At 45.2% G+C, this 25,815-nt stretch overlaps 1 protein-coding gene across 3 annotated transcripts in view; it reads left to right on the top strand.

Annotated features, from left to right (window-relative positions):
• Window positions 1-25,815, top strand: part of LOC128704311 (6-phosphofructo-2-kinase/fructose-2,6-bisphosphatase 1) — a 103,855-nt gene that overhangs the window by 37,382 nt on the left and 40,658 nt on the right. Inside the window, exon 1 of one of the 3 annotated variants that reach the window (XM_053799457.2) lies at window positions 18,458-18,480. The exons of the other annotated variants lie outside the window; for them this stretch is intronic. The gene's annotated coding sequence lies outside the window, so the exon portion shown is untranslated. Of the gene's footprint in view, window positions 1-18,457; window positions 18,481-25,815 lie in introns of those variants that run through there. 3 annotated transcript variants of the gene reach the window in all.

The following is a 25,815-nucleotide window of genomic DNA, read 5'->3' as shown; positions in this document are numbered from 1 at the left end:
CTGGAATGTTTTCATATACAGGATTTGATGTTCCAGCAAGACTGGAATGTTTTCATATACAGGATTGATGTTCCAGCAGGACTGGAATGTTTTCACATACAGGATTTGATGTTCCAGCAAGACTGGAATGTTTTCATATACAGGATTGATGTTCCAGCAGGACTGGAATGTTTTCATATACAGGATTTGATGTTCCAGCAGGACTGGAATGTTTTCTAAAATGTTTTTACCTGTAGATAAATGGTTCAGAGAACCGAGAAGTCGATAAATTAGACACATGTGCAACACTTGGGTATCTTTATTGAGGAAACGTTTCGCCACACAGTGGCTTCATCAGTCCTGTGAAAAGAAGAATGGTGAGGATCAGAAGGATTACTTCAAACTCCTTCTGATCCTCACCATTCTTCTTTGTATAGGACTGATGAAGCCACTGTGTGGCGATTGCGAGATGAATGTTGAGGATTAAACACATGTGCAACTTCTGGGTGTCTTTAAGACTCTTGACGACTACGGTGTTCTTCACTAACTCCAAGGCTGAGGGACTGATTACCTTATCGTTTGTATATAGTTCTACTGTCTTCCAATTATGTCCTTTAATGTGTACTGATAAATCTAGTGGCTGGGGAAACGTCTACAATAAAGATTCCCAGATGTTGCATATGTGTCTGATTTTCATGTTGTCGGTATTGTATACCATTTGTGTATGAGATGAATGTTCCCAGCGGTGTGTTGCAGGGTACCCTGAGGAGTGACCCAGTGAGTGGGTGAGGGTGGCACTTGGCACTCGTCTGGCGTCAGCTGACTCAGTCCCCAGGAAGGACACATGGTGGGGAAAAAGAGAGTGAGAGGGTGAATGTGACGAGGTTATCTGAAGGTTATCTGTGCATAGTCCCGGGAATGATAAGAATGATAATGAAAGTGTGTGAGTTATGGTATTATATTACACGATGCTTCGTCCAGCAGAAGATTTTATTAAGTTTTTATCAATACAGTATCCAGGGGGATATGATTCTTATTCTTGTTTATTTCCTCTTATCTCCATGGGGAAGTGGAACAGAATTCTTCCTCCGTAAGCCATGCGTGTTGTAAGAGGCAACTAAAATGCCGGGAGCAAGGGGCTAGTAACCTCTTCTCCTGTATATATTACTAAATGTAAAAGGAGAAACTTTCGTTTTCCTTTTGGGCCACCCCGCCCCGGTGGGATACGGCCGGTGTGTTGAAAGAAAGAAATGTAGATAACGTGCTAATATATATCTAACCAAGACAGGACTCGCAGCAATGGTTTCAAGCTGGAAAAATTTAGATTCAGAAAGGATAAAGGAAAACACTGGTTTGGTAATAGAGTTGTGGATGAGTGAAACAAACTCCCGAGTACCATCACTGAAGTTAAAACATTGTGAGTAGCTCCATGGAGCTGAACTCTTCTCCAGGCTAAGGGACTGACCACCTCAAATGCTTATTCAAGGTTGATAGACTGATTTCATCATCTGTATTTCATTACTACTGCTGTCTTTGTATTTAACTGAAGAAGCCTACTGTGTAAGCAGAACGTTTCATCAGTAAGATACCCAACTGTTACACATGCATCTTAATCTTTAACATTCACAATTATCACATTCTGGATGTTCATGGCATAATTTTAAATTTTTTTTGAGCACTGTTTTCTGATTAGGGAGCCAAATATTCTCTACATTGTTGCACTGCTCAAGGGATGACGATCACTGTGTTGCCTGTATTAGTTGATTTCAGTGATTTTTTAATAATCTAAGGCTGAAGCCTGTCATCCAGGGTGGTGGGGCGTGGGCGTCTCTGCCAAGGCTTTAGGTGACGATATTCACCATCCAGTCTTGGGAACGATCGTTCCCATTGTCATCCGCCAGTAATTATGGAACAAACACAAATAACCTGCACTTCGGAGAAACTTATGGCGACATTTCTTTCTCTTATGCGTGGATTGTTTGTGTATTGTTCGAGTCATGGTATTGTGCCTTTTTCTTCTTTGTGAAACTCTGCAAGTTTGGGAAACCCGGAGGTAGTACTGTCACAATCACATGAATGTTCCTTCGATCCCAAAAAAATATTTCTATGTGCTACAGACAGCTTTAGTTCTTCATTAAACCTGGCAAAATACGTAAAAAAAAGTGAAATATTTTTTTATTAACACATGGGCCGTCTCCCACCAAACCAGGGTGGCCCAAAAACAAAACCTTTCATCAATCACTCCATCATTGTCTTGCCAGAGGCAACCTACAGCTATAAAACTGCAATATTAACTTGTACTGTGTAAAATTAGCTTAGAATGACATTGGTTAATCACGTCCAGTTCTCCATGACATTGGTTAATCACGTCCAGTTCTCCATGACATTGGTTAATCACGTCCAGTTCTCCATGACATTGGTTAATCACGTCCAGTTCTCCATGACATTGGTTAATCACGTCCAGTTCTCCATGACATTGGTTAATCACGTCCAGTTCTCCATGACATTGGTTAATCACGTCCAGTTCTCCATGACATTGGTTAATCACGTCCAGTTCTCCATGACATTGGTTAATCACGTCCAGTTCTCCATGACATTGGTTAATCACGTCCAGTTCTCCGTACCTCCAGTTTCTTCTCCCTCTTCTAACCCTACAAGGATGGCAACTTGACTGGTATTGATGCCAGTACAATAGACTACAGTGCCAAGTAATCTGAATCTGTTGGAAACAGAATAGGCTCCTAGTGCCAGGAGATGTTGATCTATTTATTATTAGTGTTACTAAGGTAAACGTTCAGTGTACAACGGCAGGTAACGTAGTTCAGTGTACAACGGCAGGTAACGTAGTTCAGTGTACAACGGCAGGTAATGTAGTTCAGTGTACAACGGCAGGTAACGTAGTTCAGTGTACAACGGCAGGTAACGTAGTTCAGTGTACAACGGCAGGTAACGTAGTTCAGTGTACAACGGCAGGTAACGTAGTTCAGTGTACAACGGCAGGTAATGTAGTTCAGTGTACAACGGCAGGTAACGTAGTTCAGTGTACAACGGCAGGTAACGTAGTTCAGTGTACAACGGCAGGTTACGTAGTTCAGTGTACAACGGCAGGTTACGTAGTTCAGTGTACAACGGCAGGTTACGTAGTTCAGTGTACAACGGCAGGTTACGTAGTTCAGTGTACAACGGCAGGTAACGTAGTTCAGTGTACAACGGCAGGTTACGTAGTTCAGTGTACAACGGCAGGTTACGTAGTTCAGTGTACAACGGCAGGTTACGTAGTTCAGTGTACAACGGCAGGTAACGTAGTTCAGTGTACAACGGCAGGTAAGTAGTTCAGTGTACAACGGCAGGTAACGTAGTTCAGTGTACAACGGCAGGTAACGTAGTTCAGTGTACAACGGCAGGTAACGTAGTTCAGTGTACAACGGCAGGTTACGTAGTTCAGTGTACAACGGCAGGTAACGTAGTTCAGTGTACAACGGCAGGTAACGTAGTTCAGTGTACAACGGCAGGTTACGTAGTTCAGTGTACAACGGCAGGTTACGTAGTTCAGTGTACAACGGCAGGTAACGTAGTTCAGTGTACAACGGCAGGTAACGTAGTTCAGTGTACAACGGCAGGTAACGTAGTTCAGTGTACAACGGCAGGTTACGTAGTTCAGTGTACAACGGCAGGTTACGTAGTTCAGTGTACAACGGCAGGTTACGTAGTTCAGTGTACAACGGCAGGTAACGTAGTTCAGTGTACAACGGCAGGTAACGTTGTTCAGTGTACAACGGCAGGTTACGTAGTTCAGTGTACAACGGCAGGTTACGTAGTTCAGTGTACAACGGCAGGTTACGTAGTTCAGTGTACAATGGCAGGTTACGTAGTTCAGTGTACAACGGCAGGTAACGTAGTTCAGTGTACAACGGCAGGTTACGTAGTTCAGAGGAAACTAAGTTTACCATATTGTTTAATTATGCTTTATTGTGGTTATTCATTTAATATAAGATATAATATGCATAATTTTTTATTCTGGACACAGTATAGCCATTAGCCGGCACACGATGTTAAGTGTACAGAAGCAAGGAGAGTACAATTACGTGGGTGCCACTGAGGTAATCTTATAGCTCCAAGAAAGTGGGAATTAAGTGCCACTGAGGTAATCTTATAGCTCCAAGAAAGTGGGAATTAAGTGCCACTGAGGTAATCATATAGCGCCAAGAAAGTGGGAATTAAGTGCCACTGAGGTAATCATATAGCGCCAAGAAAGTGGGAATTAAGTGCCACTGAGGTAATCATATAGCGCCAAGAAAGTGGGAATTAAGTGCCACTGAGGTAATATAGCACCAAGAAAGTGGGAATTAACAGTGCCATGAAAACTTCATCAGTAGTAAACAGACATAGAGTTCAGATGCCAGTCAGTATTACTTGAGTGTCAAGTGAGCCTACTTAAAGCCAGAACTAGTGCCAATAGGCCTCATCAAACATCCGGGCCGGCACCACAACTTACGTCAGTTACTCATGGCTTCCGGGTGTACGTGTGTATTTATCTAGCAGAGTTTGCCAGGGTTCATCTCTAACTCCTCAGCCAACGTGAATGGACGTGGTTTAATTTTGTTATATATTTCCTAATATATACAATTTAATTATTACCATGACTTCTCTCTTTTTTTTTCATTCACCTTTGACTAAGAAGTGTGTATAATCTTCCTGACTCCTCCAGTGTCATTCTAACCTTGTCCACCCTGTCGATGCCCTAAAGTACTTTGTATGTCGTGATTAAATTTGCTCATTTCACTTCTGTAGAGTTGTGAAGTTTCTTGATATTGGCCCTGGACATCATTACTAATGTGGCTGCAAATCTCCGGACTTCTCTTGCTGTATAGCCCTTGTGGTTTAGCGCTTCTTTTTTATAATAATAATAATAATAATCTGGACTTCTCGGGTTGTGTGTATGACGAATCAATGGCAAGCAACGAATCTGGCTATTTTTTTTGTCTGTAGCTCGTTTGTTTGATATTCTTCATTATATTCTCAAGGTCCACCATGACGTGTACATATAATCCCTAAACAGTTACAAGAACGTAAACATATCCCGGATACATGTTATTTACTCAGTTTCTTATTTACTAACATGAGCTCCAACCAAGTCTGTAGAATACATAGGTATGTCTGGTGAATCCGGGCTCTTTGCCGCTTATTGACTCAAGAATCTTCCACATACAAAAACGTGTTTTCTGTACACAAGATCCGCGTATTCTAGACGTTATTTTCTCGTAAATGTAGTACGTTAGTAGACAGCAGCCCACCAGGGAGATAATACCATCCTGTCATAGAAAACTGAAACTGAAACCTTTAATTAAATATTTAGAACTCTTGAATGATGCTGCTCTTTCCACTCCTTATATTCTGTATTTAATTTATTAAACTGCGCTTCGTAATATTTGTACCTGCATTTTTTTAATTGGGCAATGGCCGTAGAGGTGAGGATTCCCGAAACCAGTTAAGATATATATTATATAGTTGTGTGTGTGTGTGTGAGAGAGTGAGTAGCTGACATCTAAGTTAGTCTCAGGATTGCCTTCTAACTGTCTTTCTTGGCAGCCACATATTAGTGGCGGGAAACATAACAAAAGAGCAGCGAACAATGGCAGACACCAGAATAAACACAACAGTCTTCACTCGGGTGAGTGGGGGTCCTTTGTTAAATACACTGATGAATTCCTTACTATAGAAATGGAATGGCTTCCGAGTGTTTATTTTAAAACACACCATCAACAGTTTCTGGTTTCAAGTTGTTTACTTCCCTATTCACTGGTCACGAGCGCATATTTTTTTTGCCTCTCCGTTCTTGTCCTTGGCAGGGAAGATTTTGGACCCTTTCCATTCCGCATTTGAACAGGTTTTGCCTCGTGGAGAGAATTTATAGGGCAGCGCTTCTTATCCTTTGAGCGAATACTTCGCTTAAAGCATTGAAGGGCGGCCACAGTTTATCCGCTTTATTGTTACAGTACATCAGCATGATTAGGCCCCGCGGGGGCGTTGTCCTCTGAAAGCCCCCTCCAGGTATACCTCCAGGTATGTTCCTGGTATACTGTATGTATCTTAGTTGAAAAACGACACAAAATGCAAACACTGGGACATTTTATTTGAAACGTTTCGGTCGTTGGACCTTGGTCCCTCCAAATGCAAAGGAACCAAGGTCCCAGGACCAAAACAGGCATTTTCTGCCTGTTTCTAACAACCTGACTGCATCGCTTGCTATATGGTTCCACTATGACCCCGCCTCCTCCTGCTTCGCCTCACCTGACTTCAATATATAAGCCACGTCTACGGCTCTATGCTGTACATTCTACAAGATTGATGGACTGAACACATCGACTCCAGGCTGAGGGATTGATTACCTCAAACTCCTCCTCTCCTTATACCTTCCTGCATTGTATAATACTGATGAAATCACTATGTGACGAAATGTTTCTTAAGTAAAGATTCCCATATGTTGCATAAGTGTCTCAGTTCTTCAATTAGTTAAAACGTCTGGCCATTTATACAGCAGATATGAAAACAGATTTTTAAGGGATAGATGGGATTAGAGGTCGGCCTAGGAAAGGTTGGAGGGAGGGGGTAAAGGAGGTTTTGTGTGCGAGGGGCTTGGACTTCCAGCAGGCATGCGTGAGCGTGTTTGATAGGAGTGAATGGAGACAAATGGTTTTTAATACTTGACGTGCTGTTGGAGTGTGAGCAAAGTAACATTTATGAAGGGATTCAGGGAAACCGGCAGGCCGGACTTGAGTCCTGGAGATGGGAAGTACAGTGTCTACACTGAAGGAGGGGTGTTAATGTTGCAGTTTAAAAACTGTAGTGTAAAGCACCCTTCTGGCAAGACAGTGATGGAGTGAATGATGGTGAAAGTTTTTCTTTTTCGGGCCACCCTGCCTTAGTGGAATCGGCCAATGTGTTAATAATAAAAGATGGGAGCGGTGAATGGTGAAGGTTAAAGGCAAGGAAGGATGTTGGGAAAGTCCTGGAGGCTAGAGTGTGGTGTTGTTATTATTATAATCACAACTAAGCGCTAAACCCACAAGGGCCATACAGCGCTGCATAGAGTGTGGTGTAGGGTCCTGAAAGCTAGGGCTAGTGTTGGGGCCTAGATGGTTAGGGGCAAGGACGCTGTGCTGTTCCTGAAGGCTAGGGGCAAGAGCGTGGGGTCTCGTACAGACTAGAGACAAGAGGGTAGGTAAGAACGTGGAGGTCCTGAAGCTTACAGTGTGGTGAGGGGTCCTGAAGCTTACAGTGTGGTGAGGGGTCCTGAAGCCTAGAGACAAGAGCGTTGGGACTCAGGTGGTCTGGGGCAAGGACGCTGTGGTTCCTGAAGGCTAGGGGAAAAGTTACATAATGAGGGTATTGAAGACTAGGGACAAGAGCGGCGTAGACCTGAAGGGTACAACATAAGGGCCCTGAAGGCTAGGGGAGATAGGGGTTGTGGGGAAGGGGAGCCCTGAAGGCTAGGTGCTCCGTTGTATGTGTCAAGGACGGAGGATCATGGGAGGAGGAATTTAGGAGTGGTGGCGTTGGCGACGAAGGATCCTGAAGGCTACATTGAAGACTATATGGACTGTGTGTGTGTAGAATGGTTTATGCCAAAGGATACGTTATCGAGGCTAAGGGGTGTGTATTGAGGGTGGTGGAAGGGCACCAAGCGTAGCTGCCCTTGGCGCGTCCTCCACGATGGTACTGGTATCGACCAACCACCATCAACCCCTGGGCCTGGCGGAGACTCCTGGCGCGCAGGCTCCACGCCACTCCAGGCGGCCTGCCGAGAAGGTAGGGTGGCTGGTTATTAGTTGGTTTGTTACCTCCTGGCTGACTTAGCAGTTGATTTACCGCCTCATTGATAGCTGGTTAGTAGTTAGTTTGCTGCCTCCTTGATGACTGGTTAGCACTTGGTTTGCCGCCTCCTTCCAGTTTGCTGCCTCCTTGATGACCAGTTAGCAGTTTGCTGCCGCCTGGGTGGCTGGTTAGCAATTGGTTTGCCCTCCTCCTTGGTAACTGGTACCTTGGAAAGCAAGCGGCGGCACTAGCAACTCGTACACAAGAGTTCTAGAGGATTTAGGTGGTTGCTCCTCTGTTTTCAAGAAGAATAGTCACTGGAGAGGATTTTCTGTAAATTGAGGAGAGGGGACACTTAACCAAACTCAGAGCCACCTGCTTGCAGGTGCTCCTATCACTTTGGGGGACTTGTGACATGCATCTAGCAGTGGGACATATTTTCCCTGACCAAGGCTTCTGCGTTATTGCAGTAGTTTTTTCTCATATGTATACCAGGGTGGAAATAAATGGTATAAAATACCGAGACACAATGGAAATATAAACATTTAAGCAGTATACTGTGATCCTTTATTGACAACGTACCTGTAGAAACCTCCGGGAAAGTTGAACTCTTTATGGTGCCTAATATGATATTCAATAAACTTTCTTATACAGCTTCTCTATATAATTTTTTTTAAATGCAATTGAATAGCAGGTGAAAAAAGGCCTCCAGAGTAAGTGTTATTCAATATTAGATGAACTTTCTTCAATTGTACTTAAAAAATCTTACAATATAAAATGGATTTATAAGTTTACTGTATTTTTTAATTAATGCAGGTTGTTTTTACTTCATATTTTTTCCTTGTGTGCTTGTTAGCGAGTTTTTTTTTTTTGAGGTATAGTTTTAGCTTGTTAGTGTTACGAGGTTATATTATATTATATTGACAAGTATGTAATAGGTCAAATCTTCCCAAATATTATCCTTTTCTTGCTGAACATCATATGTCTTCTCTGGGTGGGTTATGTTGACAGTTTTGAAGGCGAGTACCTGGGTCCAGCATAATCAGAAGTGCTATTGTCTCGCTAATATGAATTTAAAGCCCTTGAGTTGATGCTGAAGAACTGATACAAGGAATTGGAGCCTCCCTTTCTTGGATAAAGCCTGATTGCCTCTCATCCTCCGGGCTGTGTGTGGCGTCTCTGTATCAACTCGTCAGTGTTGGCACAACGTTGAGAAAAGTTGACAAAGAGTAAACAGAAGGACCTCGGTTTGATTTCCTAGCTGGGTGAGCTGCCTGTGATTACCTACCTGTAAACGGATAGCTTCATGTTAGTCGACTGTTATGGGTCGTAGTCTAGGAAAGGAATCCATTGGATAAATGAGTTACAGAGCTATTGTTGGGTTATCGTAGGGTGATCAGTTGTTTTGGTGGTGGAAGGGAAAGGAGCCATGAGTAGTCTCAGGAGGATTCTCCAAGGAGGTGCGCTAGGCTATGCCCCGAGCTAGGTGAGATACGTGCCCTGAGCCAGGTGAACTACGTGCCCTGAGCCAGGTGAACTACGTGCCCCGTGCGCAGGTAACCAAGTCAGGCTGACGTGACCAGCACAAGGTCGTGCTGTCATAACTCTCAACATATGATGACCACATCACATGGCACCATCACATTTATGTACCCTGGCAGACATTAAATGGTAACCTCCTCATCCCCTCATTCCCCTGGTCCTCGTACCTAGCGTATTAGAACCAGGCATATGACCGACGCCTTCGCCGGCTACCTGGTTCACACCATGACAGTTAAATGTTGTCACATCCGTAGCATCCTATGTGATTATTCGTTCTTCGTTACTGCAAAATAATATCCTCACCATATATAATACTAAAATGTTTTTGGAACAATATGTAGTGCTATTGAAGCGAACCTTATATAGGTTGGGCAGGTATATGAGTGGGTGTGAGTTAAACCTGCCTAGCATGGGTCAGTTGACCAGCAACGTGCCTTCATTCTTGTGTTCTTAGTATCTTCATTGTCCATAATCGTAATGACACGATTGCAAACAAACCATACCACGGGTGGGGATAGAACCCACGATCAGTGGCCGAGTGGCTAGCGCGTCGGTCTGGAGTTTTATGACACTGATCGCGGGTTCTATCCCCACCCGTGGTATGGTTTGTCTTACTCATCTATATCATCAAGGTTCATTGAATTTTCTGTGATTATATGGTTAAATTAGTTAAACATAATTGAATTAACTAAACAGAAATTAATATTATAAGATATTTTCCCAAGAGAATAATTTATTGAGCATCATCACTCCTCCAGCGAGTTGTTGTTGTTGGGGTTTATAGGGCCACTGACAGCATACGCCGTATCGAGCCCTTCAGTGAGTGAAAAAGTCCATAAGCGCAGTACATTTCAACCCAAAATAATTTTCACACCACTGACGATATCAGCTGTCCTTAGGTGTTTTAACATTGATGTACATATTACTATCTTTATAAATTACCATCCTAAAAATAAATTAACATAATGGAGGAGGAGATCTCATAACAATGGCCAAATTACCAGGTTGTGAAAGAGTATGTTAGTAACAGTGTAGGTTGAGTGTGTAGAAACTACCAAATATGTTCTTACCATCTACACTGAGTTAATGGGTTAATTGGACTTACCAATAGACCCCTGGCTGTCTTCAAGAAGGCACTGCACAGGCACCTGGAGGTTATTCCGGGGATCAACGCCCCCGCGGCCCGGTCCATGACCAGGCCTCCCGATGGATCAGGGCCAGATCAACTAGGCTGTTACTGCTGGCCACACGCAGTCCAACGTACGAGCCACAGCCCGGCTGATCCGGCACTGACTTTAGGTATCTGTCCAGCTCTCTCTTGAAGGCAGCCAGGGGTTTATTGGCAATTCCCCTAATGCTTGATGGGAGGCTGTTGAACAGTCTTGGGCCCCGGACACTTATGGTGTTTTCCCTTAGTGTACCAATGGCGCCCCTACTTTTTATTGGGGGCATTTTGCATCGCCTGCCCAGTCTTTTACTTTCATAGGGAGTGATTTCTGTGTGCAGATTTGGGACCATTTTTTCCAGGATTTTCCAAGTGTAGATTATGATATATCTCTCCCTCCTGCGTTCCAACGAGTACAAGTCAAGTGCTTCCAAGCATTCCCAGTAGTTAAGGTGCTTGAGAGAACTTATACGTGCAGTAAAGGATCTCTGTATACTCTCTAGATCTGCGATTTCACATGCTTTGAATGGAGATGTTAATGTACAGCAGTATTCCAGCCTAGAGAGAACAAGTGATTTGAAAAGGATCATCATTGGCTTGGCATCTCTCGTTTTGAACGTTCTCATTATCCATCCTATCATTTTCTTTGCACGTGCGATCGTGGCACTGTTGTGATCCTTGAAAGTGAGATCCTCAGACATTACTACTCCCAGGTCCCTTACATTATTTTTCCGCTCTATTGTATGACCAGAGTCAGTAGTATACTCTGTTCTAGTTATTGTCTCCTCCAGTTTTCCATAACGGAGTAGTTGGAATTTGTCCTCATTGAACATCATATTGTTTACCGTTGCCCACTGGAAAACTTTGTTTATATCTTCTTGGAGGTTAACCGCGTCCTCAGCAGATGACAGTCTCATGCAGATCCTAGTATCATCCGCAAAGGATGATACGGTGCTGTGGTGTATATCTCTGTCTATGTCTGATATGAGGATGAGGAATAAGATGGGGGCGAGTACTGTGCCTTGTGGAACAGAGCATCTAAAGTCAGTACCTGACCATCCGGGCTGTGGTTTGTACATCAGTCTACGTGAGGCCAGCAGTAACAGCCTAGTTGATCAGAGTGATCCACCGCGAGGCCTGGTTACAGACCGGGCCGCGGGGGCGTTGACCCCCGAAATCTCCCCAAGTATAATCTAGGTATAACATCTCGACACACGAGGGTCATTAAGGCTGCTATTACTTTCCATATTGGGTTAGTGGATCATTTGGGCTTATAGCCTATCGACACGAGGGTGATTAAGGCTGCATGTCACCTATTCACCATCAGTCAAGAACAATTTAATCCCAAATATGGGCCTATTGGGCTTGAATTATTATTATTATAATCAAGGGGGAAGCGCTAAACCCGGAGGATTATACAGCGCCTGGGGGGGGGATGTGGAAGGCATACAGGCTTAATTCGGGGAACTGGAGCACAGATCCAATTCCCTAAATCAAGAGCCCCTCACCAACATCAAGGAACCTTCCTTGAGGGGATTGGGCTTGAAGTAACCTCTGTGTGTATACCCATCCTTGTGTACATGCAGTGCTGCCCTCAGTGCACACTCATCAAGAAAAAGATATTCTTATCAGAATATACAATGTGACATGTAGTGTTTATTATATAAAGACATGCGTAGATAATATTAGAAAACGGCGTAAAAAGGCTTATTTCTATCTGATTCGACCTTGAAACGACATTGATGGGGTGTTCAGATGAACAATTGCGGCTTGAGAAATTACAAACACGCAAGAGGACTTGATAAAATTAAAATAGTTGATAACAGAATGTAATTAGGTATGAGATCTTTACTAATACTGACTTTGAAGGTACCATTGTTTATTGTGGTATAAATGTGTGGAAAGAAGTAAATAACATCTTGGGTGTTGGAAACGAACGTGCCTGGCCGCACCTCCGCCACGCCCACGAGGCAGCCAATGAACGACGCCCGTAGTGCTCCGCTGACCAATCACAGTGATCCTCCACCCTGGCAACACACCAAGAGATCTTTCTCCTGATGCTTGTCGTGGGCTCTTGATTCAAGGAATTGGCGTTACCCATTCTCCTCCGATCACACCACATTACCTCCCATTCTGTGAACTCCGTATGTCCCTTAGGGGTTTGGCGCTACCCCATGAATATAATAATTTATTAGAGATTTAACGTAAGAAAGGAGGAACTGCAGCAGGCCTACTGGCCCATACTAGGCAAGTTCTTCTCCACTTCATGAAACCTAAACTCCCTGACTGGCTTCCCCACTACATTCTAATTTATAATTAATCTGCCTGAAGATCCCCCCCCCCCTCCTCGCCTAAGGAAAAACATTGAAATACCTATGCAAGGTTAAAATATATTTTATAAGATGGGTGTTTTAACAAAATTAAGTTAGGTAACTGTTGTTTTAACTAAATAAAATTGGGTTTATCCGCATTGTGCTACCCAGAGCACATGTAGACAATTCTGGGGATCACTGCCCCCCGCTACCCTTTTCTAGTCCAATCCTCCGGGCTGATGGACTAATTAATCATGTTGCTTCCCATTATTATAATAATTATAATAATCATTAATCATGTTGTGGTGCTGGCTGCACATTTTCACGAGTACACTGAGAGACAACACAATAAGTGTCAGGGGCCCAAGACTGTTCAACTGCCTCCCAGCATACATAAGGGGGATTACCAATAGACCCCTGACTGTCTTCAAGAAGGCGCTGGATAAGCACCTTTTGTCAGTACCTGACCAGCCGGGCTGTGGTTCGTACGTCAGTTTCCGTGCGGCCAGCAGTAACAGCCTAGTTGATCAGACCCTGATCCACCACGAGGCCTGGTCTCAGACCGGGCCGCGGGGGCGTTGAGTCCCGAAACCCACTCCAGGTATGCAGGATGGCCACTTGAAGTTTGAGTAGTTATTTAGTGTTTGTTAGGTCAGAATCATTTCAGTACACATTCACTTTCACACATTCATCCACATATTCATTCACATTCACCCACACTCTCACTCACATTCACACACACATTCACTCTGACCAATTCACTCTAATATTCACTCACTGGCATATTCACTCATTTGGTCACATTTACTCACATTCACGGACACTTTCATTCTCATATTCACTCACATTCACTTTTATACATTTGTCTTCTTCGCTCTTAGTAAAGTGTATACTGCACCTGCTTCAGATAGGCTGATATACAAGATGTAAAACTTGGCAACTTGTGTGGGTTACTTGCCGGCACTTGACAATGTTCCAAGTTAACACCAGGTGATATAATGCTAATATTTGACTGTAGCTTAGCAGATTGAGGCTGACACTCTACTTCCTCGCCTCTCCTGTCTTCCTCATCCTCTTCCTTGTCTGTGTGTTTCCCTTCTCTCTCCCTTGCTATATTCATTTTCTTTCTCCCTCTATCCATTGTGACCCGTAGCTCTGTTGGTGGAGCACTCAGCTCACACACTGAGGTCCGTGGTTCAGTCCTCAGTACGGATGGAAACATTTTGGGGAGTGTTTCCTTAAGACACCTGCTGTTCTTTTACACCTAACAGTAAATATGTACCTGGATGTTAGTCGACTGGTGTGGGTTGCATCCTGGGGACAGAATTAACCTAATTTGCTGGAAATGCTTTGCGTAACAAGGGACTTTCTATATAGTGTGTCGTTGATGTCGACTATGGTCTTTATAAGTTGTATCATGTACCTGTAGAAATAAAGATTATTATGTGCCGTTTAAACCATACCACGGGCGGGATTTGAACCCGCGGTCAGAGTCTCAAAACTCCAGACCGTCGCGTTAGCCACTGGACCAGCTAGCCACAATAAGATTTGTCCAACTAGGTATATTTCTACACCATAGGAAGGTTAGCATAGGCACCACTGTAACCACAAATGCAAGTTTTTACAGACGAATCTCCAGCTAGCGTGGCCGTGACGAACTCTAGCTCAAGTCCCCTCACTGCCGTCAACATGACTCACGAAATCGTAATGACACGATTGCATTTGTGGTCACAGTGGTGCCTATGGTAACCTTCCTATGGTGTAGAAATATACCTAGTTGGACGAATCTTATTGTGGCTAGCTGGTCCAGTGGCTAACGCGACAGTCTGGAGTTTTGAGACTCTCTGACCGCGGGTTCAAATCCCGCCCGTGGTATGGTTTGTTTGCAATCGTGTCATTACGATTTCGTGAGTCATATGCCGTTTTCTATCTCTCCCTGTCACAACCCTTTCTGTCCTTCAGCCAACACATCTACCCCCTTCAGGGTATTACTGGAGGAGCACCTTCAAATGGCTTCCTCATTATTGTCCTCTCCAGAGTTTTCGTTTACAACTTTACAACGCCTCATCCGATAGGTTTCAGATTTTGACATTACTTAGGCAAATCGCGACAGTAATTGGCTTTCTTGTGTTAATCTGCTGTTGCTGCCGTTTTATTCCAGCTGAAATGTCTGACAATATACGTACTCGATTGTAGTTTCTGGAGTAGAGCTGTGTTTCAGGTTAAGTTGGTAAGGTTAATAATAATAATAATAATAATAATAATAATAATAATAATAATAATAATAATAATAATAATAATATTATTATTATTATTATTATTATTATTATTATTATTATTATTATTATTGTTAATATTATATATATTGTCATATTATTAATATTATATTCATGGACAAGCGCTAAACCTGTAGAAGTCATAGTTATAACACCTGGAGGAATGGGAGATAATCAGTTTGGCTCAAGGAAAGACTAGTTTCTCCTTTGTATGGACTGATGAAGCCACTGTGTGGCGAAACGTTTCCTCAATAAAGATACCCAAGAGTTGCACATGTGTCTAATTCAACTACATGTCGGTTCTCTGAACCATTCATCTACAAAGACTAGCTCTATTTCTTGGATCAAGAAACCTTTACAGGCATTTAGTCCCCCCTCCCCTCCCTTGATCTTTTTTTAGATAAACGAGTTGCAGTAAACCACGCCCTCACAGGTTTAGTGAGGGCGTTGAGTGAACATTAAAATGGTATAAAATACCGACAGGTTGTTAGGTAAGACACATACGCAACAGTTAGGTATCTTTATTTCGAAACGTTTCGCCTACACAGTAGGCTTCTTCAGTCGAGTACAGAAAAGTTGATAGAAGCAGAAGATACTTGAAGACGATGTAATCAGTCCATCACCCTTGAAGTATCTTCTGCTTCTATCAACTTTTCTGTACTCGACTGAAGAAGCCTACTGCGTAGGCGAAACGTTTCGAAATAAAGATACCTAACTGTTGCATATGTCATACCTAACAATAGTGAGGGCGTTGAACAACCAGTTGTGGTCGAGAGAAGACTCACACGCTAACACGCTCTCCTGTTGACAGCGTAGCGAGGGACTGATTACCTTTGTTGAAAAATGGTATAAAACACCAGTAACCTGAAGATTAAGACACATGTGCAACAGTTGGGTATCTTTATTGATGAAACGTTTCGCCTACACAATAGGCTTCTTCAGTCAAATACAGAGGCAGTAGGTGTAGTAGTGAAATGAAGATGACGTAATCTGTTCATCAACCTTGGAGAAAAAATATTTGTGGTCAGTCCCTCAGTCTGGAGAAGAGTTTAGTTGTATGACCATGGAACTCAACCAGGCTATTACTGCTGGCCGCACGTAATCCAACCTACGAACCACAGTCCGGCTGGTCATATACTGACTTTGTGTCTTTCCAGTGCCTGCTTGAAGACAGCCAGGAGTCTATTGGTAATCCCTGTTATGTATGCTGGGGGGCTATAGTCAGTGCATTAAACAGTGAGATACAGTTAGTACAAGTATATTAATATGGATTAAGTGTAGGAATAAGACATATATTAATCAAAGGAGATATTTCACCACGAATGGCTTTTTTTGTTAGGACTGAGAAAAATAAGACGTGCAACGTTTTGGTATAAAAAGTCACTGAATGGCCAAATGTCTTTAATAGTAAAGATACGTGGACTCTTCATATATATCTTATTCATGTACTTTCAGTATTATACACCAGTAGTATAATGGCAGGATTAAAAAAGCCACTAGTAACGAAACGTTGCCTCCTATCTTAAGTTACCATTGTGCATCCGTATCTTATTTCCCCATGAAACAATATTCCTTTAAGAACACTTCAGTGATAAGATTGATTGTGAAGGCTTATTTAGTGAGACACTGGCATAAAAGAATTAAGCGTAAAACCTGACTGAGTACACTGTTATCTCTTATCAAAATCCACCCAAGTCGCTGTTTACATCTAGGACATGAGTTTACAAGTAGTCTTGTAATTTGCTGGTGTTAAACATTTGCCAATACCCCGCGCACCTCGCTCGGTGCGACGGGTTCTCGCCTCCAGTTTATTTATTTATTTATTTATTTATTTAGAAATTTAGCATACAAACAGAGGTACAAAAAATACAGGTAAGAGCAGCATGCCAAAGCCACTTATATGCATAGCATTACGGGCTGGCTTAAAATTAACTTAAGATTAACTAAGCAATGATGAAATCAGTGATAAGACATTATTGTAAACAGATAACTATAAAATACAAATGAGTATTACAAAGACAGGTCCTATGGTTGCATGCATTGCTGTTCATTCAGTAGAATGGAGTATTCTGTTAGGTAGTGTATTTAAAAAAAATAAAGTTAGGTTTAACATTTGTGTGATATAATTGTGAGTAACATTTAGGATATACAATTTATATGGTTCAGTTATTCAGTATTTATTTGGTTTTGAGTGAGTAAGTGACTGGAAAGATGTTCAAACTTGGTCATTTAGAGGAAGTAAAAGTCGTAACAAGGTTTCCGTAGGTGAACCTGCTGAAGGATCATTAAAGAGTGGAATCGAGGAATGAAAATTTTTAAGCGACAGAAATGTATTAACGGCAACCGGGATTGATCAGTAAGTGGGAAAGGTTTGAAAGGTTGGATTAATATATGGGTGGGATAAGAACTTGCCTTGTATGGGTCAGTAGGCCTTCTGTGCTCCTCCATTCTTATGTTTAAACCTATATACTGCACGAAGGTTATTCTAAGGAACATTGCCACTCTGGGTCTGGGACTCGAACTCAGGATCTTTTGATGTGTGTGGATAATGGAACATGGGGTGTGGGGATTGTGTTAGGGGGTGGAGGGAGACAGTATCGTGGTGGGGAGGGAGGGAAGCGGTTGTGTGGAGGTTATGGGAAGGAGTATTGTGTGAGGGAGGGTAGTGAGAGGGAGGGTTTCTCTTGTGGAGGTCAAGAGGGAGGTATCACGCTGTGGCCCCGTGTTCATGTCGACAGTTACATGGTCATGCAAACACTCCACTTTAAGTAAACTCCAAAAATAAGTTCGTGTATACACAAGTATACAATACATACACATGTATGCCTTATCAATGACACTTAGCTTCATATCTGCATACAAGATGTATCACTGATGCTGTATATCTGTATTTTTATTCTGAATTTACCTCTAAACTGGGAACTGAGATAAAATATGGGGTGTATAATGAATAACACTAAGTGTAAGGGACAACACACTCCTGTAAATTCAACTGTTTATAGATAATTTAATTCTATAAACTACTGATATATTTTTGCAGGTTACACAAGTCGAATCTGTGTACTCAGCCTCAGAATTTCATTACCTGATTTTTTTGTAATAGGTTATCAAGAAAATAGTAGAATTATATCAGCGCGTTATGACAGCAAAGGAGAGAACTTAAGTGTGCGCACCGGTAGGTAAGCCACTTTAGAGCTCTTAGCTGCCGGTGGAGGTTAGTGCTCTTGTGAAGCTCCAGTCACAATCACTTAGACGAGGTTAGTGGTCTTCTACAATCACTACTACCTGAGCGAGGTTACTGACCTGCTACAATCTCTACTGCTTGGACGAGTGTAGAGGCCTCCTGCTATACGGTCGTTAGTAACCTGCTAGTCACTGCTGTAAACACGGGGTAAATATACAGAGAGCTTTGTACTTATAAACACTTAAGCTCGTTTTTAAAGGTGAAAGCATTCTGAACTAAGTAGTGCTCGCGAAAGTTAGTGCCGTAGTGGCCGATATTCAGGTGTGATAATGGCGCAGAAAATACCAAACGTACTGTTAAACACAGCAGATCTGGCCAGGTTGTGGGATACGGAGGTTGTTGCCTGTAGTCAACGAAAGAAAATTTGAGCCTAGGTTGAGCCAGTCCCGCAACCTCCGTGGAGAAGTTGCTTGCAGGTGTCTTAAAAGCCTTGATGTATGTATGTGTGTGTGTGTGTGTACTCATTTGTAGTTGCAGGGGTCGATTCATAGCTCCTGGCCCCGCCTCTTCACTGGCCGCTACTGGGTGTGTGTGAGAGAAAAATATTACTCATTAACATCAAGGTTAAACATTTACCATGCAGCAGCATGATATCAACACATTTTTGTTCTTCAGTTGTGTGTATACGTTGTGTTTCTACATTTGTTGTGTTGGTAGCTGTGTGACAGTTGTTCGGGTCATACAAGGAAAATAATGCTGTGGTAATCAAATTAACACAGTTGTAAAGGGAAATAGACACAAACATATCAACTTGGGACACTGGACACGTACAACTTTCTGAATATATAATTTCGCTTTCTGGTAGCCGATACATAACGTAAATTAATTAGGTGATAAACTCAAGTGAATTACGGAATAACTGTCAAAGAATAAGCAGTCACCGTCCATTATTCTGTTTATTCACTATATATATATATATATATATATATATATATATATATATATATATATATATATATATATATATATATATATATATATATATATATATAAGCTTGTATTCATGTTAAATACACTAGTTACGGTAACTTGTTCGTAAATTAACTATACACACACACACAGGAGTTATTTCTTCAGCCACAGAGTTGTTAGGAAGTGGAATAGTCTGGCAAGTGATGTAGTTGATGCAGGAACCATACATAGTTTTAAGACGAGGTATGATAAAGCTCAGGGAGAGGGAGGACACAGTAGCAATCAGTGAAGAGGCGGGGCCAGGAGCTAAGTATCGACCCCTGCAACCACAATTAGGCGAGTACACCCTGAGATTTTGTTTATATTGCTACCAAGCTAAATTTTCGTGCAAAATTAACATACTAATTAAACTGCATTTGTTTTATCTGAAGTAAGTTTTGTTGCGGGGGCGTTGACTCTCCTGAGTCGTCTCCAGGTAAACCGCCTCAAAGACTTTATTTATTAGTGAAGTGTTTTTTTTTTTTTTTGGTCACCCAAGCTGAGAAACTGGTTCCAGTGTAACAACAACCAGCTCTTGTAGAGCGTGTGGATGGTCATTAAACCATACCACTGGTGGGGATAGAACCTGCGGTCGGAGAGTCATAAAACTCCAGACCAACGCGTTAGCCACTGGATCAGATGGCTACAATAAGATTCATCCAACTAGGTATATTTGTACACCGGAGGGAGGTTAGCATAGGCACCACTGGTGCTTGTTATGAAGGTTAACAGAGGCACCACAGTGGTGCCTATGTTAACCTTCCTATGGTGTATAAATATACCTAGTTGGATGAATTTTCTTGTAGCCAGCTGGCTCAGTGGCTAACGCGTCGGTCTGGAGTTTTATGACTCTGATTGCAGGTTCTATCCACGCCCGTGGTATGATTTGCAATCGTGTCATTACGATTTCGTGAATCAGGATGGTCATTGCCTGGAGATGCTCTTGATTCGAGAAATTGGAGCTACCTTCCCCTTTCTCGGAGCAAACCTTGATTACCTCCCACTCTAGTCGCTGTGACCTATACGGATGTGGCCCATCTCATGAATGTAGTAATATGTTAAAGAACGAACGGTGTCAAATGAGGATTGGAGAGTGGATAGGTGACCTGTCGAGATGGTCATAGAAGTTGCTAATTTCTGTCGACACACTGGTATATATGTGGCCTGGGAGTTCGAGGAGTCAAACACACTTGGTTAAGGATGTTAATACTTGTAATTGCAGAGTCGTGAGGGGAAGGCCCAGCCTGCCTGTAGTCGCCTGTAGGTCTATCCGGGAATTGAGGGAGGGGCAGGGCGTCTGACGCTCACATGTGGCATCACGTGACGTCACATGCTAGCTCCTAGGCCTAGCAAGGGATCGTCTATATAAAATATATAGATGGTACTAACTACGATGCTCAGATATACTACACAAACATGTACAGGGGATCAGCAACTATGCTGACATATAAACCAAACAAAATAAACCTCACACGGGGAGAGTGCGCTTTCCCAGAAAGTCGTTCTTTGCCTTGTCAACTGTGAAAAGTTTTATGTGGTTGAACTGCCTTTCTCCATTCCAAAGTTTAGTTTGGTGGGCTAAATTAATCTTACCCACAAATCACAGGGTATATATATGAAGTTAATTAGTTATCGTGATGCCTTGCATGGTTTTCGAGAGTTTTCCTACTCCTGCAACCTGGCTCTGGGTTAGGCTTGTATGATGCTTGTCTGGTCAATCAGGTTATTGCTGCTAGCAGCCTGCTGACTCACGTATTTCATCACAGCCTGGTTGATCCAACACTTAGATCAACTATTGGCTCAGCTGTTTCCACAGATGAGATGGTGATGGCAAGTCTGTGTTGGGGATTTTTCTTTTGCTAGTCTTCGACATCTTAAGATAACCGTTCAGTGGTGTCAGCTTCAGGAGGCCTTATCTGGGACTAGGGCACAGGGGCGTTGACCCTCAGCACACATTCCGGGTAGGTAGACTATAGCGGGGACGCGTTAAGACTCTGGTGTGTTTATAAGTACACGTGACTGCTGTGGCAGATGTTGCAGCCATCTAGAATCTAGATGTGTCTGAAGCTAGTTACAAGGCTTGTTGCTAAGTCACCTGTCTCTGTATGAATGATTTGACGATGGTGAGGAGCTTTTGATTCTACTAGTTGCAGCTACTAGAATCAAGCCAAATTGTCTTCCAGTTCCCATGCTGTGTTTGGCCCATACTAGTTTAATGCGTCGCGTGTCATGCGTCATGTGTTTTCACTCACCATGAGGCGGGCCAAAGCAGCATGGGTTCGAGTCCTTGGCTAGTCGCAGTGTTGTTATTGATCAGTACCAGTCGTTCGTGGTTACAAACATAATGATGGATCAGCCTCCCAAAACTGCATCGTATTTTCACTACATTCTACTTGAAGCAGATGTGCCGTCACATTTCCAATTCAGGGGAAGAGTTTTAATGAGAAGTCGGAGTCTGTGTGAGCAGCAGTTGTGGCTGGCACCCGTGGTGGGTCCACCACTACTGGGCCGTCCTGGTCCATCCCTCCCTGGCACCCGTGGTGGGTCCACCACTACTGGGCCTCCCTGGTCCATCCCTCCCTGGCACCCGTGGTGGGTCCACTACTGGGCCTCCCTGGTCCATCCCTCCCTGGCACCCATGGTGGGTCCACCACTACTGGGCCTCCCTGGTCCATCCCTCCCTGGCACCCGTGGTGGGTCCACCACTACTGGGCCTTTCTAGTCCATCCCTCCCTGGCACCCGTGGTGGGTCCACCACTACTGGGCCTCCCTGGTCCATCCCTCCCTGGCACCCGTGGTGGGTCCACCACTACTGGGCCTTCCTGGTCCATCCCTCCCTGGCACCCATGGTGGGTCCACCACTACTGGGCCTCCCTGGTCCATCCCTCCCTGGCACCCGTGGTGGGTCCACCACTACTGGGCCTTCCTGGTCCATCCCTCCCTGGCACCCGTGGTGGGTCCACCACTACTGGGCCTTCCTGGTCCATCCCTCCCTGGCACCCATGGTGGGTCCACCACTACTGGGCCTTCCTGGTCCATCCCTCCCTGGCACCCGTGGTGGGTCCACCACTACTGGGCCTCCCTGGTCCATCCCTCCCTGGCACCCGTGGTGGGTCCACCACTACTGGGCCTTCCTGGTCCATCCCTCCCTGGCACCCGTGGTGGGTCCACCACTACTGGGCCTCCCTGGTCCATCCCTCCCTGGCACCCATGGTGGGTCCACCACTACTGGGCCTCCCTGGTCCATCCCTCCCTGGCACCCGTGGTGGGTCCACCACTACTGGGCCTCCCTGGTCCATCCCTCCCTGGCACCCATGGTGGGTCCACCACTATTGGGCCTCCCTGGTCCATCCCTCCCTGGCACCTGTGGTGGGTCCACCACTACTGGGCCTCCCTAGTCCATCCCTCCCTGGCACCTGTGGTGGGTCCACCACTACTGGGCCTCCCTGGCCCATCCCTCCCTGGCACCCATGGTGGGTCCACCACTACTGGGCCTCCCTAGTCCATCCCTCCCTGGCACCTGCGGTGGGTCCACCACTACTGGGCCTCCCTAGTCCATCCCTCCCTGGCACCCGTGGTGGGTTCACCACTACTGGGCCTCCCTAGTCCATCCCTCCCTGGCACCTGTGGTGGGTCCACCACTACTGGGCCTCCCTAGTCCATCCCTCCCTGGCATCCGTGGTGGGTCCACCACTACTGGGCCTCCCTAGTTCATCCCTCCCTGGCACCTGTGGTGGGTCCACTACTGGGCCTCCCTAGTCCATCCTTCCCTGGCACCCATGGTGGGTCCACCACTACTGGGCCTCCCTAGTCCATCCCTCCCTGGCACCTGTGGTGGGTCCACCACTACTGGGCCTCCCTAGTCCATCCCTCCCTGGCACCTGTGGTGGGTCCACCACTACTGGGCCTCCCTGGTCCAACCCTCCCTGGCACCTGTGGTGGGTCCACCACTACTGGGCCTCCCTAGTCCATCCCTCCCTGGCACCCGTGGTGGGTCCACCACTACTGGGCCTCCCTAGTCCATCCCTCCCTGGCACCTGTGGTGGGTCCACTACTGGGCCTCCCTAGTCCATTCTTCCCCGGCACCCATGGTGGGTCCACCACTACTGGGCCTCCCTAGTCCATCCCTCCCTGGCACCTGTGGTGGGTCCACCACTACTGGGCCTCCCTAGTCCATCCCTCCCTGGCACCCGTGGTGGGTCCACCACTACTGGGCCTCCCTGGTCCAACCCTCCCTGGCACCTGTGGTGGGTCCACCACTACTGGGCCTCCCTAGTCCATCCCTCCCTGGCACCCGTGGTGGGTCCACCACTACTGGGCCTCCCTGGCCCATCCCTCCCTGGCACCCATGGTGGATCCACCACTACTGGGCCTCCCTGGCCCATCCCTCCCTGGCACCCATGGTGGATCCACCACTACTGGGCCTCCCTGGCCCATCCCTCCCTGGCACCCGTGGTGGGTCCACCACTACTGGGCCTCCCTGGTCAATCCCTCCCTGGCACCCGTGGTGGGTCCACCACTACTGGGCCTCCCTGGACCAACCCTCCCTGGCACCCGTGGTGGGTCCACCACTACTGGGCCTCCCTGGTCCATCCCTGGCACCCGTGGTGGGTCCACCACTACTGGGCCTCCCTGGTCCAACTTTCCCTGGCACCTGTGGTGGGTCCACCACTACTGGACCTCCCTGGTCCATCCCTCCCTGACACCTGTGGTGGGTCCACCACTACTGGGCCTCCCTGGTCCAACCCTCCCTGGCACCCGTGGTGGGTCCACCACTACTGGGCCTCCCTGGTCCATCCCTGGCACCCATGGTGGGTCCACCACTACTGGGCCTCCCTGGTCCAACCCTCACTGGCACCTGTGGTGGGTCCACTACTACTGGACCTCCCTGGTCCATCCCTCCCTGGCACCTGTGGTGGGTCCACAACTACTGGGCCTCCCTGGTCCAACCCTCCCTGGCACCCGTGGTGGGTCCACCACTACTGGGCCTCCCTGGTCAATCCCTCCCTGGCACCCATGGTGGGTCCACCACTACTGGGCCTCCCTGGTCCAACCCTCCCTGGCACCCGTGGTGGGTCCACCACTACTGGGCCTCCCTGGTCCATCCCTGGCACCCATGGTGGGTCCACCACTACTGGGCCTCCCTGGTCCAACCCTCCCTGGCACCTGTGGTGGGTCCACCACTACTGGGCCTCCCTAGTCCAACCCTCCCTGGCACCCGTGGTGGGTCCACCACTACTGGGCCTCCCTGGTCCAACCCTCCCTGGCACCCGTGGTGGGTCCACCACTACTGGGCCTCCCTGGTCCAACCCTCCCTGGCACCCTCCACCAACCCTCCCAGGTCTTCACTGGTCGATACTACTCTCTGGATGTGTCCTCAGGGGGAACTTTGTTTTGTCCCTAAACCTCACTTTAGATGACCCGGCTCAAAAACCTGAGACTTTTTTTTTCATAATAGGGAGATAAAGCTATGTCATTCAACTGTATATTAAATCAGCACTGTATTCTGTTTTAATTGTGTGTATAACGTTTGTCAGGAAACAGGACAAGTATTTCCTGACGCGGGTCTTCATCATATGATGACCCACAGCTGGAGCTTTTGGTCATCTGACCGAGGCCTTCCGCTGGCTTACCGGTCCACCAATTTAAAAATCATGGTTATGATTATAACCATTACGGTATAGGTCAATTGCATGTATGTTAAAAACGGAAATAAATCACCCCAATGGAAATAAATTAGACTTTTTTGGGGCTATCCTAGGTAATTTAGATGTTACTGTACCTGGAGAAGGTTTCGGGGGTCAAGTAAGTAAGTAAGTAAATTTATTCAGGTATACACAAATACAGTTACATAGAATTATCATACATAGCAGCATATGTGTAGAGAACCTGGGATAACCCAAAAAAGTCAGACAGAGTGACTTATTTCCATTGGGGTCCTTTTACCTTATTATTATAATATAAAGGTTATAATATTTTCTTATTATTCTACAATGAAGATAACATCTTATTATCATACTAAAAAGACTAAAAAACCATACCCCCGGCCGGGATTGAACCCGCGGTCCCGGCCGGGGGTATGGTTTATTTGCAATCGTGTCATTACGATTTCTTGAGTCAGTAAAAAGACTATCTACTACACCAAGGTCATTAAGACTATCCATCAACGCCCCCGCGGCTTGGTCTGTGACCAGGCCTATGTATGGTAAGTGTACTTTTGTACCTGTACCTAAATAACTTATTTATCCGTTTCGAGAACTGTTTTTTTTTTCACTTGTATTACTGAAAAATGTGGATTTTTGTTCTGTGTTCGATCTAAAGCCATTGTGGAAAATTTTGGATTTCCCTAAATTTAGCATGTGTAAATTTGAATAATACAATAGTGTAATAAAATGTGATGCTGATTTGACCCTTTCGAGAAATTTCGAGTGAGGGGGAGGTGGTTGTAGAACAGCTGCTGAGTGACGCGGATAGGGAGATGCCATTTGTAATTTGTGGGCACTGGTTGTCGTGGGAAATTCAGCTAATAAT

This window comes from Cherax quadricarinatus, chromosome 84 (assembly GCF_038502225.1).
Source record: "Cherax quadricarinatus isolate ZL_2023a chromosome 84, ASM3850222v1, whole genome shotgun sequence".
Taxonomy (NCBI): Eukaryota; Metazoa; Arthropoda; class Malacostraca; order Decapoda; family Parastacidae; genus Cherax; species Cherax quadricarinatus.
This window is presented reverse-complemented; position numbering and strand designations above follow the sequence as displayed.